General features: G+C 38.0%; 1 protein-coding gene across 1 annotated transcript in view; it reads left to right on the top strand.

Moving 5' to 3' along the window:
* The window catches only part of LOC150078570 (uncharacterized), an 83,260-nt gene that overhangs the window by 31,793 nt on the left and 39,406 nt on the right, over nucleotides 1-12,061 (top strand). The gene's annotated exons all lie outside the window — the stretch shown is intronic.

Genomic DNA, 12,061 nt, shown 5'->3' on the forward strand with positions numbered 1-12,061 from the left:
CAATAACAAAAATCATTTAGCTCCCTGTCAGAGTTTAATAGACTTCTGGCATTCCCCTCCTTGAATAATTCCTTGTGTGTGAAGGTAGATGCAAAATACTCGTTCAGTTTATCAGCTACCCGAGCAGGATCCTCAGCAATCAAATGATCGATACCAAGTGGACCAATCTGATTCATCCCCTTTGTTCTAGTAAAAAACTCTTTGCTGTTTTTCTTTGCATCCTTTGCAAAATATTTCCCATAATCTGCCTTTGTGGCTTGATTACAGACCACCTTATATCTACCATAGGCTTCTGTGTAACCTGATATTTTATATGCATCCCATGCATTTTTCTTCTCTGCCAAGCATCTCATTAGTTCATCTTACATACATTTAGGCCTAAACCTTGAACAATATTTCTTAGTTGGTACAAAAAGCCTAGTGGCTTCCAATATTAATTCTTTGAATGCTTCCCATTTAGAATTTGCTGTTGGTAACATCGTCAGTTGGTCCCACTGTATGGAATTTAAAATCCGTCTCAGACCACCATAGCAGTCACTTTACAAAAGCAAAAACCCTTCACTTTACCCCTGACGGTGGCGCCTCCGTAGCCAGGTGGGCAGGAGCAGCAGTGCATAGCACATGCCTCTTGATTAGACCGGGGTTCGAGCCCGTGAGCCACCAAATACGGAGGATGCGGAAAGGTCAGGGAATGACTACCGCATATCCCCGGAGCAATATGTCCTTAGTTGCTAATGCTTCCAAATAACAACAAACCCCTGACGGTAGTTACATCTTTGAGTAATCCCACATCAGCACACTGTAATCACTGCTACCTAGTGGTTCCTTTATCTACAGATTCTTAATACATGAAGAATCACCTCTTTTGATCAGATCAAGAGTATTATTCCATCTGGTTGCCACTCGAACATGCTGCTGTAGAAAACAGTCATCCAATAAACCAACAAAGCCTTGCTAGTGTGCGAGTGACTAACCCACAAGTTCCAGTCAATATCTGGGAATAGTGACCATTTAGATTACTAGCACAGGAGGCAATTCTTTTTACTTTTATGGTTGAATCTGTTAGTCTTGTTGATCAGGAACCCAATTGCACTATACCATCCATTATTTATTCCTTTGTAGTACAGTCAATGTTAGTCTTCTAGTTTAGACCGGGGTTCGAGCCCGTGAGCCACCATTTACCCTTTCTTTTAATCTCACATAAACTGCTGATGTCTCAGTTTATGTTTTTCAGTTCTTGTAATAGTTTGTTGTGAGTCTGTACTCGTAGACCGTGAAGCATTCCAATTTTCTGAAGTCGAAAAACAGCCTGATTGAGCCTGGTGATTCTTAGCATCCTCTGCCATTGAGCTGGTCTTCCCACTGCCATAGGTAGTAGCTAGCATTCCTCTGGGGAATGAGGACTGTTTATTTTGTTTTGAAGCCATGTTGAGGGACTGGACCATAATTTGACACACTGGTCTAGTGCAGGTTGGCAGCTATTGGACCAGTTTCGTCTGTTGTCTTAGCTTTGATCTGTCCATCATGGGTAATCCTGCTTGGAGTATATGTACCAATGGCATAGGTTGATCCATGGGACTGCTATATGTTTGTGTCTGATGTATGCAGAGTGTATTAATACATGGAGAATTAGATTTTATGATTAAAGGCTGTGTGTGCTGTAGATATTTGAGCCCAGCAAATATTAAAGCTCTAAAGTTACAGGGGAAATGGTAAGGGTGCCTTAAGTTAAAACCAAAGAGAAAGCTTTAGGAAAAAAAATTATATATGCATAAAGTTAATTAAATTTTTGCCAATTTTTAGTATAAGGATACATTGAATCGTACATTATTAAGGGCTAGCATTTAATACATCCCAGTAATAATTAGCAGAAGCTATCCATTTCTGATTGCTATCTGCAGAAACTTAGAACCTAAAGATAGGCTCTTTAGGTTCTAAGTTTCTGCAGATAGGCTCTTTCCAATTTCCAGTTCCTTCTTTGCAACTTTCCAGTTCCTTCTGTTTTGTGCAATGGCCATCCATTTACTACCCACAAACTCACGAATTTCATCTATCCATCTCCGCCGTTGCCTTCCAGGTTTTCTTCTAGCTCCTCTTGGGTAGCATTCTGTTATTTTCTTAGTCCATCTGTCATCATGTCTTTGAGCTGTGTGTCCTGCCCAAGACCATTTTAGTTCTTTAGTTTTGATAAGAATGTCCTTTACTTGAGTTTGCTGCCTAATCCATGTGTTTCTCTTCTTATCTAACAGTCTGATTCCCATTGTAATTCGTTCCATTTTTCGCTGTGTAGTTCTCAGCTTCTCTTCCATTCTTTTGCCGAGTGCCCAAGTTTCACTTCCATAAGTCATGGTGGGGAGTATACATTGGTTCATTATTTTACGTTTCAGACAAACTGGGATATTGCTCTTTAGTATGTGACTATATTTCCTGAATGCTATCCATCCAAAATTTATTCTTCTCTTCACTTCAATCCATTTATCATTATTACAGCTAATAACTTGTCCCAGATAAGTATATGACTCCATCTTTTCAATTACTGCTCCTTCAATCATTATATCCCTTTCTATGGCATACTTTTTCATCATTACTTTTGTTTTAGCCATATTCATCTTTAGTCCGAAATCCTTACTAACTTTGCATAATTGATTAAGATTTTCCTCTAATTCTTTGGGATCGTGGCTTATGACCACAGTGTCATCTACAAATCGTAAATGGTTTAGGTACTCTTCATTCACATTGACTCCATTCTGCGACCAGTCTGATCTTCTGAAAGCTTCCTCAAGGGCAGCAGTAAACAACTTTGGAGATATTGTGTCTCATAGTCGAACTCCTTTCTCAATTTTAATCTAGTCTAATAAAGGAGGTAGCGTTCTCATATATTTTCTTCAAAATCATAATATATGGGGTATCTATGCCTTGTCTTTCCAGTGCCTGAAACATTGCCTTATGCTGTATGAAATCAAATGCCTTCTCATAATCCACAAATGCCAGGCATAATGGTGTTTTATATTCATTTGCTTTCTCCATTAGCTGTGATAAAAACAAATTTATTTACTTATTTATTTTACTTACAAATTTATTTATTTATTTACTTTACTAGAAGTATAGTAAATAAATTCGATGAATTCGAAGTGCTGGTCAAGACAGACATCAAAGGCTGATATTGTTTGGATATCAGAGATATAAGATATCACACAGATATAAGGAATTCGGAATTTGAGGAGTACAATGTGTATAAAAGGAACATGTATGTGTACCCTGTCTGTGGTGGCTCTCAGAGTAACATCCATCTCCACCTAGTGCTGTGATGAAATACAGAAACTCTGTAAAACCGGCCTGACATGTGGCTAATGACTGTATATGCAGTGTTAATGAATATTCTGTAGTATGTGTTGTGAGTGTCAGGCCTCTTTTTGTCACCAGGGAGCAGCCATCACCTGGACTACTGCTGCCCAGTGCCCATCCTCGGCACGTGGAGCTGAACCTGTTTCCTGTCTTTTATTGCATCCACTGGAGGTAGTGCAAAACCTGTGGATATGTTGACCCCAAACTCAGGTTTCCCAGTCTTGAATGCTGCACTGTCTTAGCACCATCTTAGTATTGAAATGTATGGGGTGCTGTTCTGTTTTCTAGTGCAATAAAAACACCACATCCATTGGAGGTAGGGCAATATCAATGGATGCACAAGTATAAAAGGAACAGACAAGATAGGAATTGAGGAGGGGGGTTATGTTGTTAATTAGAAAACATGTAAAATCTAAGGCAGTTCATCCAGTTGACATGGATGGCCAGTGCATTGGCTATCCATGTCACTGGGAAAGCATAAATGAGAGTAGGTGTATGTTATTGGCCTAATGATTCTGAGTACAACGAATAACTGTACAGAGAAATAGTGCACCAGTAAATCAGAATGTGTTATAATGGGGGATTTTAACTTTCCACATATTGACTGGAACTTGTGACTTGGTCACTCGCACACTAGCAAGACTTTTATGGATTAACTGGATGACTGTTTCCTACAGCAACATGTTTGAGGGGCAGATAACCTTGATCAGATTTATCAGCAGAGGGAGCAATAACCTTGATCAGATTATCAGCAGTGATTATTCATGCTGAATAATTAAGAATCTGCAGATAAAGGAACCATTAGGTGGCAATGATCACAGTGTACCACTGTGGGATTCACTTAAAGATGTAACTATCATCAGGGGTAAAGGGAAGAGATTTCATTTTCATAAGGGTGACTGTGGTTGTCTCAGGCAATTTTTAAATTCTATGAAGTGGTACCCACTGATGATGTTACCAACAGCCAATTCTAAATGAGAAGCATTCAAGAAATTAATCTTGGAAACTACTAGGCTTTTCATGCTGACTAAGAAATGTTTAGAAATGTGTTCAATGTTTAGGCCTAAATGGATGTCAGATAAACTAACGAGACTATTGGCAGGGAAGGAAAATGCATGGGTTGCAAATAAATTATCAGGCAACACAGAAGGCTATGGTACATATAAGCTAGTCAGTAATCAAGTCACAAAGGAGGTTAGGCAAGTGAAGGCAAATTACAAGAAATCTTTCGCAAAGGATGCAAAGAAAAACAGCAAAGACTTCTTTACTTATATAAACTATAGAAGAAAGGGGATGAATCAGATTGGTCTACTTGATATCGAGCATTAGTATTAGCAAAGGCACATGATTCAAGAAAGCAAGCTTATATAGCATCAGCCAAAAAAAAAAAAAAAAAACCACCCTTATTTCACCCATCCACTCGCTCCAGATTGTCTAGTTCTGCCTTGAATCTGTTTACGCTATCAACTTCTACAACAACAGATGGAAGTTTGTTCCAGCAATCAACCACCCGCTAGCTAAAGGCAAACTTCTGCACAGCCATCCTACAACTGTCCTTCCTCAATTTGAATTTATGCCCTCTCAGGCGATTATTCTGAGCAAGAGGAAGAATCCCATTAGCATTGAGCATGCTCAAACCATTCAAGGCTTTATACACCTCAATCAGATCAACTCGCAGGTGCCTAGCCTCCAGACACTGTAATTTGCAAAACTTAAGCCTTTCTTCATAAGAGCAACCCTTTGTTCCATTCACTAATCTTGTTGCCCTTCTCTGTACTCATTCCAACAGCTCTACATCTTTCTTAAAATGTGGCCTCCAGATCTGTATGCAGTACTCAAGGTGTAGCCTGACCATTACCTTATACAAGGGGATAATCACTTCCTTATCCCTGCTAGAAAAATTCCTGTATATCATTGACAAGACACAATGAGCTACTATTGCAGACCATCTGCACTGCTCAGAATACTTCATATCTGCCTGCACAATTACCCCCAGGTCCTTTTCACTCTCTACCACTGTCAGTGTAGTACCACAAAGTTGATACGTTACTCAGGGATTACTGCTTCCCATATGCAGTACTTTACATTTGTCAATGTTAAACTTCAGTTGCCACCTCTCAGCAACTTTTTTAGATCCTGTTGCATCAGCGTACTGTTATTAGTATCATTAACAACCCTGCCGACCTTTGTATTGTCTGCAAACTTGGACATTAAGCCTGATATTCCTTCATCAATATCATTAATGAATATAGAAAACAACAATGGACCCAACACTGAACCCTGGGGGACTCCACTATTAACATTAATCCACGAAGAGCAATGTTGATTCGACTGTTGATGATCCTACTCGGGTAGCTCACAAACTGAATGAGTATTTTGCAACTACATTCACACACGAGGAATTGTCTAGAGAAGTGGAGGCCAGAAGTTTATCAAACTCTAAGAGGGAGCTAATGATTTTGCAATAACTGAGAGGGAAGTGTAGAAGAAATTGTTGAAGTTAAACATAAGAAAGGCTCCTAGGGTTAATGGGATCTGTCTGGTTATATTAAGGAAGGCAGCAAAGGAAGTAAACAAACTCTTAGCCATAATTATGAGCATTTTTGGAATCTGGGTATGTCCCCCACAGACTGGAGATATGCAAATGTATTCCCAATTCACAAAAGATGATCAAAGGGTGACATAAGTAATTACGGACCTGTTAGTTTAACTTCTGTTCGGGGGAAAATGGAGTCACTTGTTAAAGAAACTTTGCAGGATCATCTAGACAAGACTGCAGTAATAGTTCAGACACAGCATGGGTTTGTTAAGGGGAAGTCTTATGACTAATTTGATTGGATACTATGATGTGGTCACAAAGGAACTGGATGCAAACAATAATTTTGTACAGTAGACTCTTGATTTTCTGGATAGGGGGTAAAAAAAAACCCGGATAATTGATTTCCCGATTAATTCAAAAATACAGAAATCCCCGACATACATATGTACGAGATACGTTCCAGGACTTCTTACGTAAGTCGAGTTTTACGTAACTCGGGAATGACTAATAACATATTTCTACTATATTATTAATGACAAATCTTAATTCAGCGTGATACTTATTAATGTTTGCATTTTTATACATCCTTATTGTTTTAATGTTCTGATCCAAATCAATTGCTTTTTTTTTTTTTTTTTTTTGTAGATTTACTAGTTGTTGTTATTTGGTTTTTAGGAGCATTAGCAACTAAGGCCATATTGCTCCAGGTATATGCGGTGGTCATTCCCTGACCTTTCCGCATCCTCTGTATTTGGTGGTCACTGGCTCGAACTCCGGTCTAATCAAGAAGCATGTGCTACGCATTGCTGCTCCTGCCCACCTGGCTACGGAGGTGCCAAGATTTACTAGTACTACTGTTACTTATTCTTAGTCGGCACCATGATAACGGTCAAAATGAAATTTTCTGAAAAGAACTTCACAGGGTTAAAGTGAAATCTCACTATTATCACCCCACAAGAGCTCACATTTCTGGAGGTCACTACCATAAAAACAGTTTGCACTTTCTGGTTTATTGGGCTTTTCTGTTAGCGCAATCTATTGTAAACAGGTAACTCGATCTTATTGCATTTGCGATAAAACCGATAACTATTTTATAACCGATTTTATGTTATTATGGTAAAATGTGTTCCCTTCACTGAAATCTTCAAAAAAACAAATAAATTTTAAGAATCTTCTCTTCTTTCCTATTTTCTTCCTTGTTACTCTGTATCTCACTTGTGCAGTTTGTGTTCTGATTGCTTATTATTATTTTTTTTTGTTTGTTTTAAATTTTACAATCATAAAAAAAAAATTTGAGTGAAATAAAATTTACTTAAGTATGAAGTTGCGTAAGTTGTCGGGGATTCACTGTAACGAAAAATGTTCAGCAACCTATGTAAAAAATATAGCGATAGATGAAAAAACTTACCACGCACTACTCTCATGTCCAATATGATGCTTCCCTTTATTTTTTATGATGTCCATTTTAAATCTAATATTTTTTACGATGTTGCGTATGGTTTGGTCACCAACATTATTATTATTAGCCATATGGTGCAATTAAGCCTGAGGCTACACCAGTCAAAAAAAAAAAAAAAAAAATCTGAATTACCCTTGAGAGAGTTAGTCACAAGTAGAACAGAATCTTCAAAAAAGAGAAGAATGATGATGATATCCAGCTCAGAACCCCGTTTTCAAGATTTTGAATAATTTCAAGTTTTGGTTTAACTGGAAGTGCAACTCTTTTGCATTTATCCACAATTTTTGCGATTTATAAACAAAAAATATATATATTTACTATAAAAAAAAAATTGACTTTCCTAACATAAATAACAAAACAAAAGTTGTCTTTTTGGGGTGCAACGGAACACAACAATCGACGTGATGCACTAAAACAAACTAAACATTTGTTCTTTTGTTCATTTGTTCATTTGTTCATTTTATTTTTTTATTTACTTATTTTTTTTGAGCGGCAGGTATGAAGACAGCAGAGGTTGCAAGATAATAGGCACACTAATCTCCCAATGACGACTTATAACATAAGTTGTCATTGGGAGACTAGTATACTTATAACTTACACCGCTTCTTGTTGCTTATTTACGACTTGCAAAACGTCTGTTTATATCTATTCTAGTTATTACTTGAATTTTATGATTTCCGGTTGTGTTTTTTTTTTTTTTTTTATTTGGAGTCTTGAACTGTCCCGGCTAATCAGCTTCCCGGTTAAATTGATCCTGGTAAATTTAGAGTCTGCTGTTCTTGGATTTCAGAACAGCTTTTGAGACTGTTGCACATGGAAGACTGGTGTGCAAATTGGAGCAGTATCGTGTTAAGGGCAAGTTGCTGCTATGAATATAGGGATGGTTGAGTGAGAGAAGATATAGAGTGGTAATCATTTAGCACTGCTCTATGTGGAATCCCCCAGGGTTTGTTGTTGGGCCTATTCTTGTTTTTTATAATTATCCATGATATTTGGCTTAATGTCCTATTTTGCAGATGATACGAAGGGGGGTAGGGTTGTTAATGACAGTATGCTACTGGAACAGGATCTAGAAAAGTTGGGCAGATGGTCTGAGAAATGGCAAATGAAGTTTAATATTGACAAATGCATAGTACTGCATATGTGTAGCAGTAACCCCAGAGTAACGTACCAACTGTGCAGTACTACACTCAGGGTAATGGAGAATGAAAAAGACTTGGGGTAATTGTTCAGTCAGATATGAAGTTTTCTGAACAATGCACACAGGCTGCCAGAGCAGCTTAAGGGGTCTTGTCAATTCTATACATGAACTTTGCTAACAGGTATGAGGAGGTAATTATCTCTTTGTGTAAGGCAATGGTCAGGCCACACCTTGGGTAGTGCATACAGGTCTGGTGGCCTCATTTTAGGAAGGTTGTAGAGCTTCTGGAAAGAGTACAGAGAAGGGCAACAAGATTCGTGAGGGGAACAAATGGTCGCTCTTACCAAGAAATGTTCTGCAAATTGCAGTGTATGGAGACTAGGAATATACGAGGTAGCTGATTGAGGCCACTCATATATTCCTATTCCTTATATAGGAATTTACGAGGTGGCAATTTATTACTTATGCTCAATGTTTTCCCCTCATCATATATACATAATTGTCCCAGTTGCTATCTCTTAGTTAGCAGTTATGCTTCCAGTAAGCTACCAAATTATTGAAAATATGTTTCATTTTCACTTTGTGGCCTGTCTTTAAGTTTTTTGTAAATTTCTGTTTTTTGTAAAACAGATTTCTTCTGTTAATTATTATTGGGATGTATTGAATGATGGTAGTCTTTGATAACATAACCATTAAATGTATTCTTATACTAATAATTAGCAATAATTTTAATTTTATTAAGTTTGTGTATATAATTTTTTGGTTTTAGTCTTCTCCCACTCAACGATCCTTTTATCCATAGCAACTTGCTTTTTATGCCATAATGCTCCAGTTTGTACAGTAGTCTTCCCATGTGCAATGTTTTACTTTGCATTTGTCAATGTTAAACTTCAGCTGTCACTTCTCAGCCCATCTGCCCAACTTTTCCAGATCCTGTTCAGCAGCATACTGTCATTACTGTTATTAACAACCCTGCCAACCTTTCTATTATCTGCAAACTTTGACATCAAGCTTGATATACCTTCATCAATATCACTGATAAATATACAAAACAACAATGGGCCCAACACTGAACCCTGAGGGACACCACTAATAACGTTAGTCCACGACGAGCAGTGTTCCTTCATTAACACTCTGTCTTCTCCCACTCAACCATCCTTTTATCCATTGTAGCAACTTGCCCTTAATGCCATACTGCTCCAATTTCTACAGTAGTCTTCCATGTGCAACAGTATAAAAAGCTTTCCTGAAATCCAAGTATATGATATCAGAATTATTTTTTGCATCCAGTTCCTTTGTGACCACATCATAGTATCCAATCAAATTCGTCAGACAAGACATCCTCTTGACAAAACCCATGCTGTGTCTGAATTATTACTGCTGTCTTGTCTAGATGATCCTGGAATGCTTCTTTAACCAGCGACTCCATTATTTTCCCTGGAACAGTAGTGAAACTAACTGGTCTGTAATTACTCGTCACCCTTTGATCCCCCTTTGTGAATTGGAGATACATTTGCACATCTGAAGTACGTGGGGGATTCTCTCCGAGTCCAGGAATGCTCTCATAATTATGACTAAGCATTTGCTTACTTCCTTTGCTGCCTCGTTTAATGTAACTGGATAGATCCCATCCATCCCAGGTGCCTTTCTTATGTTTAACTTCAACAATTTCTCCTCCACTTTGCTCTCAGTTATTACAAAATCATTTAACACCCTGTTAGATTTTGATAAACATTTGGCCTTCTCCTCCTTGAATAACTCATGTGTGAATGTAGATGCAAAATACTCATTTAGTTTGGCAGCTCTCTGAGAATGATCATCTGCAGTCAACCTATTGATATCAAGTGGACCAATCTGATTCATCCCCTTACTTTTAGAGTTTATATAAGTAAAGAAGTCGCTGCTGTTTTTCTTTGCATCCTTTACCAAAGATTTCTTTGGCAAAGGATGCAAATCTGCCTTCGCTTGCCTAACCTCCTTTGGACTTGATTACAGACTTGCTTATATCTTCCATAGGCTTTTGTGTTGCCTGATAATTTATATGCATCCCATGCACCTTTCTTCTCTGCCACAAGTCTCATTAGTTCATCTGACATCCATTTGGGCCTAAACCTAGAATAGTATTTCTTAGTTGGAACAAAAAGCCTAGTTGATTCCTTCCTTGAATGCTTCCCATTTAGAATTTGCTGTTGATAACATCATCAGTGGAGCCAACTGATGTTATCATCAGTTGACTGCAGGAAAAAAGTCAGAAGAAAGATGACTGCAGGAAAAAAGGTACTTCAAGGAAAACAGTCTGGGCAGCCTCACAAATTCAGGAATATGTTCAACGTCACATTCCTGAGTTTTGTTTACAGAATTTAAAAACTCTCTGAGACTACTGAAGTCACCTTTATGAAAGCAAAAACCCTTCTCTTTATCCCTGATAATTACAACTTTAAGTAAATCCCACATCAGTACACTGATCACTGCCACCTACTGGTTCCTTTATCTGCAGATTCTTAATGCATGAATAATCACTTCTGATAATCAGATCAAGAGTGTTACTCCCTCTGGTTGCCTATCTAATATGCTGCTGTAGAAAACAATTGTCCAATAAATTCACAAAAGCCTAGCTAGTGTGTGAGTGACCAACCCACAAGTTCCAGTCAATATCTGGGAAGTTAAAATCCCCCATTATAAGACACTGATTTATTGGCCCACTCTATTTCTCTGTATAATTGTTCATCGTACTCATCAGAATCATTAGGCCTATAACAAACTCCTACCCTCATTTTTGCTTTCCCAGTGTGTCACACCAAACTCAACATTGCACTGTCCATCTGTGTCAACTGGATGCACTTCCTTAGATTTTGTGTTTCTTAATAACAGCATAACCCCTCCTCCCTTCATAACCTGTCTATCCTTTCTGTACACATTGTACTCCACAAATACCAATTCCGCATTTCTTATATCTGTGTAACACCACATCTCTGATATCCCAACAATATCCACCTTTGATGTCTTGACCAGGGGATTTCAGGAACTGCTGGGAGTCAAGAAACAAGTAAATACATGGGCTGCATTAAAGTAACTAAGAGTAAGAACAAGTGCATGTACACCAATGCTAGAAGTATAGGACTATATTCCTAGCATTGGTGTACATGTACCTGTTCTTACTCTTAGTTACTCTAACCCAGCCCATATTCATATATTCCTATACTATATTCCTAGCATTGGTGTACATGCACCTGTTCTTACTCTTAGTTACTCTAACCCAGCCCATATATTTACTTGTTTCACGACTCCTAACAGTTCCTGAAATCCCTTGCAACTTGCTTTCCGGGCGGTCGCTGCTCATTCCAATAGAAACAGCAGCCAGGAAAGCAGGTTGCTGGGGATTTCAGGTCCTGTATGCATTATTGTGCATGCAGGACATCACCCTCAAATTTGTATGTAGCTGTGAATAATGAGTTTATGAGATATATCAGTGTTATGTATTGTATGCAAAACAATTTATGATATTTTATGAATGTGAAACTTTTTATAAAAGTAAATGCAATATAAATGCTAGCATTTATTGGATTGGAGAAGAGAG

Source organism: Mastigoproctus giganteus, chromosome 11, assembly GCF_048544385.1.
Source record: "Mastigoproctus giganteus isolate SK-2022 chromosome 11, ASM4854438v1, whole genome shotgun sequence".
Lineage (NCBI taxonomy): Eukaryota > Metazoa > Arthropoda > Arachnida > Uropygi > Thelyphonidae > Mastigoproctus > Mastigoproctus giganteus.